Source organism: Vombatus ursinus, unplaced genomic scaffold (assembly GCF_900497805.2).
Source record: "Vombatus ursinus unplaced genomic scaffold, bare-nosed wombat genome assembly UNPS02014778.1, whole genome shotgun sequence".
In the NCBI taxonomy this organism is placed as follows: domain Eukaryota; kingdom Metazoa; phylum Chordata; class Mammalia; order Diprotodontia; family Vombatidae; genus Vombatus; species Vombatus ursinus.
In genome coordinates this window covers 44,283,729-44,289,555 of record NW_020954556.1, presented here as the reverse complement: position 1 = coordinate 44,289,555, position 5,827 = coordinate 44,283,729, and the positions used below count along the sequence as shown (strand labels likewise).

Sequence of the window (5,827 nt, the reverse complement as noted above, 5' to 3'; positions counted from 1 at the left end):
CTCAAAAATCTATTTTGCTTCCAATCACTGCCTTCCTTAATCTGCCCTCCTTTCTATTTTATTTTTTTAGAGTCATAAGTTGAGTAGAAGGGAGGAGACAGGGAAATGAGAGCCTCAACTTCACCTTTATGTCTGCTCTAGATGGGGTTGATCCTGATTTCTGAGCCTTGGTCCAGAGCACACAATGAAGCACATGATAAGATGAAGTTCCAGGGGCTACAGGTTTAGGAAACATGGGGTGGCCAAAGTTACACATCCAACCGGGGGGGGGGCTGGGACTCTCCTTGGATCAGCAGCATGACTTCCTTTTAGGAACTGAAGCATAGTGATAAGCTCCATCTCACTTATTTCAGCTCTTATGTAACATTCTTGTAGTTAAAGTCTTTGTGCTAAAGAATTCTTTCATTGCCTCTCTAACTTCTTGTACTTTGCTTCTAATTTCCTTGAATATGCATGCAACTTGTAAGCTACCTGCTCAAGAGCTGCTACTTGCTCCTCAATTAAAGTGATCTGATCCAGATAAGGCTGACATGCTGCATATTTCTGGTTTAAGTCCTTTGGGTTTCTACTTATGTTTACTGCAATATCTTTCATTTCCAGATATCTCAAGCTAGTCAGTTTGTTCATAATTTCCAGAAGTTTATAGTCTTCACCGGTAGCTGTCAGCTCACCTGTCAGGTACATGGCCATTTTGGAGAACACATCATGGCACAGCCCCTTAATGTCCACTTCAGTGGGCTCCATGGCCACCTCAGCCGTCTCCACCATGGCATTATCTAGGCCAGGGAAGAGAAGGAGAAAAGATGGAGGGAAGGATGGGGTTGGGGGGGGGAGAGGGAAAAGGAGAGGGTAGAGGAAGGTAGGGGAGGGGAAGGAAGTGGTGAAGGAAGGGGAGAAAAAGGGAAGGGTGAAAAGTAGGGGAGGGGTCGAGGAGTGGGGCTGTAGAACACTATTGGGGCCAGGCTCCACCCCCACATCCCTTTAATAATTTCCTCTTTTCTCTTATCCCCTTCTCCTTTTGGGTAAAATAGATTTCTATATCCAGCTGAGAGCATATATATATTTTTTTCCTTCTTTGACCCAATTTCAATGAAAGTGAGGTTCAAGCATTGTCTGCCACCGCTCCATTTTTGTAAAAGCTCTTCCTTGTGTTCTTCTTTTATGTGAGAAAAATTTCCCCATTCTACTTTTTCCTTCCTCTTTCTTTCAATAATCCTTCTTTTTCATCCATCATTTTTTAGATGATCCCAACATAATCTAATCATACCTATGCCTTCTGTCTAAGTAGACTTTTTATAACTGCCCTAATAATTATGAAGTTCTTAGGAGTTATATATATATATCATTTTCCCATATAGTAATGCAAACATTATGACCTTATTGAGTCACTTATGATTTCTCTTTTATGTTTTTTTACACTTTCTCTTTTATGTATTTTTTATGCTTCTCCTGAGTCTTGTGTTTGAATGTCAAATTTTCTATTCAGTTCTAGTCTTTTCATCAGGCATGCTTAAAAGTCCTCTATTTTATTAAATATCTATTTCCCCCTGGAGGATTATACTCCATTTTGTTAGATAGATCATTTTTTCATTTTATTTTTAATTTAGGGAATAAAACAAGAATTTCTATAACATAGTACAATAAAAAGATGATTATACATAAAACTGCTAATCTACTATGCACAACTTGCTTTTCCTTTCAAATATACAACAAAATTATCATATAAATTTATTTTTTTCTTAGTTTTAATCCTAGCTCTTTTGTTTTTTGGACCATCACATTCTTAACCCTCTGCTTTTTTAATGTGGAAGCCGCTAATTCTTATGTGATCCTGATGATGGCTCTTTGATATTTGAATTGTTTCTTTCTGGCTATTTGCAACATTTTCTTCTTGATTTGGGTGCTCTGGAACTTGGCTTTAATATTCATGGAAGTTTTCATTTTTGAATCTCTTTCAGGAGATGATTGGTAGATTCTCTTAATTTCTATTTTGTCCTCTGGATTTAGTATATCAGGGTAGTTTTCCTTTATAATTTTTTGAAATATGATGTCTATGTTCTTTTTTTTTTAACATGACTTTAGCCCAATAATTTTAAAATGATCTTTCCTGGATCTATTTTCCAGGTCAGTTATTTTTCCAATGACATATTTCACATTTTCTTCTATTTTTCAATCTTTTGATTTTGTTTTATTGTTTCTTGATGTCTTGTACAGTCATTATCTTTCAGTTGCTCAATTCCAATTTTTTAAGGAATTGTTTTTCTTCAGTGAGCCTTTATATCTCCTTTCCCATTTGATCAATTCTTCTTTTCAAGGAGTTCTTTTCTTTAGTGGATTTTTGTGCCTCTTTCACCATTAGGACATTTCTGTTTTTAAGGTGTTATTTTTTTCAGTAATTTTTTGTGCTAATTTTATCAAACTGTCAATTCTCTTTTAATAACTTCCTTTCATTACTTTCATTTCTTTTCCCAATTTTTACTTTACCACTTTTATCGCTTTCTTTAATGTTCAGGAATTCTTTTTGTGCTTATGTTCAATTAGCATTTTTCTTTAAGGCTTTGGTTGTAGCTGTTCATAGTCCTATTGTCTTATTTCTGAGTTTGTGTCTTCCTTGCCACTGTGGTAGCTTTTTGTTGTCAAGTTCTTTTATTGTTGTTTGCTCATTTTTTTCAGCCTATATCTTGACTTTAAACTTTATGTTAATGTTGACCTCTGCTCACCTAGGTAGAGATGCACTTTTCCAAGCTCCAGGCTTTTTCATGCTGCTGTTTTCAGATCTGCTTCAGTGGGGAGGGATTTCCTTTAAGTTTTTTTGGTTTTTCCAAAATGTGATCCAGGGAGAGGTGAGGTCACTGCTCTCCTGCTCCGGGCTCTGGTCTTTACTCAAGAAGGGCCCCTTCTCCCCTGCAGCCACAAGCACTAGCACTCCTCTTGGTCCTGGAAATGTGACTAGGGCCCCTGTTCCCTTGTGATGGACCACAAGCACTTCTTAGCCCTGGAACTGTGATCCAGAGCTGCACAATGGCAATAGAATTACCAATAAGCACCTCCTGTACCTAGTTCTAACAGCAGTTTTCTGACTCCCTTATCATCTTTCAACTGAGAGCTCCCAAAGCTACTGCTGCTGCAGTTGCTACTGCTGCCACCACATGTGTGTACTCCAGACGGGCTTCCACCCTGGTGTGACAGATCTCTCCTGTGGACTTCCTAAGTTTTCTTTGGCTGGAAAAAATGTCTCACCCTGACCTTTTGTTACCTCTGCCACTCCAAAATTTGATCTGAGGCATTATTTAAAGGTGTTTGGAGGGTAACATTGACAGAGTTCAGCTGGATTGCTGCCTCTAGTCTGCCATCCTGGCTATGTCTCCTGAAATAAATATTTTAAAAGAAAGGGGGAAAAAGCTGTTTAGCAAAAGTAAATATCATTTCAATGGTGTCAGATAGTGTGTGAAATAATCCACTTCAATGGTCTTCCATCTCAGAGGTAAACTGTCTCATATTTTCAACATCTCTAAGCTTGTTCTTTATGGGTGTTGGTATAGCATGTTCTTGATGGTTGATGCTGTTCTTTCTCATTACACTGTTTTATTCATTACACATGTTGTTTTCTTAGTTCTTTTTTTTTCACTCTGTACCACTTCAATTTCTTCCTAAGTTTCTCTGCTTTTTTTGCAATCCCTTAATGCATTGTAATTTTGTGACTGCTTCTAATTTTGACTCCATGTGTCTGTTTTTTAGATATGGATCTTGTATAGAGAATATTTTTAGTTTTTGTTTAAATAAATAAACAAAATGCACTCCTGTATTTTATTGGATTACTTAATTCATTAACATTTAAGGTTACAATTATCAGCCTTATGTTTTCCTCTATTTTAATTGAATTTGCATCCCCTTTCTCTTTTGTCATTACTTTCTCTTTAATTGGTATTGCTTATCTTACTTTGATATTAATTTATACCCAGAGGTTCTCTCTGACCCATCTCCTCTCATATACCTGATAAATTCTTTGACTTTTTGCTTAAATCATTTTCTATTTCTTTATCTTTATGTATTTTGTTACCCTTTTTTGATGCATTTCTTTCTTTGCCCAGGTAAGGACTGGAAATCATCGTTTTCCAGTAACAGTCCAATTTTTCAAGTTGCATTGTTTCCCTGAATTCTTTTCCAAGAGGTTTTCCTTTTTTGTCATCCTTATTTCTCTCCCCCTTTAGACTATTCTGATTTTTATTTTCTGATAAATGATCTATTCCATAGCTAGGTAGAACAATACTGAACCCGAAGTCAAGAAGACCTGAATTCAAATATAGCCTTTGATACTTCATAGCTGTGCAAAACTAGGTAAATCACATCTGTCTCAGTTTTCTCATCTGTAAAATTGAGATATAATAGCACCTATGTCCCAGAGTTGCTGCGAGGATAAAATGAGATAATATATGTAAATGATTTGGAAATCTTAAAGCATTATATAAATACTAGTGACTATGTTGTTGTTGATAATGCCATTCTTTATTCTCTCTGTGTCCCTCATGTAGACAAAGGTTCTACAGTATCTGGTTTGAGCTCTCTTTTTTCCCATTTCTGTTATTATGTTTGTAGCTCCCCAGTCTCTCATATTTCTCCTGTTTCTTGCTCTTAGAAATAACAATTTGTGAAGGAAGCAATATAGAATGAAAACAGTGTTACATGGTGGAAGCCACTCTTTTTCTGAAGACATGAGGCCCAGTCCTGCCATCTGTCCTTATCATGACCAGTCTACATTCCTATGCCTGTGTTATCCTGGCTGTTTCCAGACCTTGCTCATCTCCACCACTCTCAGTGTTGACTTGAGGAAACATACATTCCTTCTCTTAAGATATGATGCTGTTCAAGAAGGTACAATCCTTTTTCAAAGAAATGGAATGTCTCATTAGTTTTATCCCACTCCCCAGGGGAAAAAAATCATTGTAAGATCCTATGTGTTTCAGGAGGCTAAACCTCTGCTCTTATAAGAACATTCTTTATTGCCAACTTTTCCTTCCCTTTTATAGGTGAGAATTCCTTCCCCTCCATTGATTATATCCGATTCTCCCACTGCTTCTATCTTCTTGAGAGAAAACAGGAACAGTTACCCTGTCATTTTTCTTCTTTGGATTTGGTAGAGTACAGTACTCACTTCCCTTTGTCAACTATCTCCTCTCTTCCCATTCACACAGCTTCCTTCTGTTAGTCCCTACCGTAAAATATATACATGTATTTACTGATCAGGAACTTGGGACTTTAGCCCAGGTGGTATCATTTCCTTTTTTCTTTCCTTCTACTTATTCTTTAAATTTCCAATTGCTCTTTAGTCCCATAAGGTTTTTTTTTTTAAATCTCTGTATAAGTCCTCTTCTTCCTTTTTTGGTCCCATATATCAGTATTTTGGTTTTACAGAAATAACATGTAAATGTCATAAAACTGATTCATTACTTAGTCCTTTTCTTGATAGTTTTAAATTTATCATGTGTGTGTGTGTGTGTGTGTGTTTATTGCTTGGGTTATCTGCACATCAAATAGTCTGCTCAACTATAGATTTATTTTATAACTGTTGGCTATGATGAAAATTCTTCCCTCTTGTTGAAAGTCCACTTTTTTATTGATGATTGTGCTTAGAACTGCAAGATATTATTTTGCTTTGAAGTTTGTGCTTCTCTGCTTACTGAAATATTCAATTCCATTTTCTTCTCTTATTTCTCATGACTGTGGAATAATTTTGTATAATTTCACTTTTCTTTCCTTCATATTTATATCTTGCTTCTGGCTACTCACAAAATTTGTTGTCTGTTATATGAGAAATTTAACCACCACT

General features: G+C 36.3%; 1 pseudogene; it reads right to left on the bottom strand.

Moving 5' to 3' along the window:
- Nucleotides 1-402: 402 nt before the first annotated feature.
- LOC114045128 lies at nt 403-768 on the bottom strand (annotated as a pseudogene).
- Nucleotides 769-5,827: the final 5,059 nt, after the last annotated feature.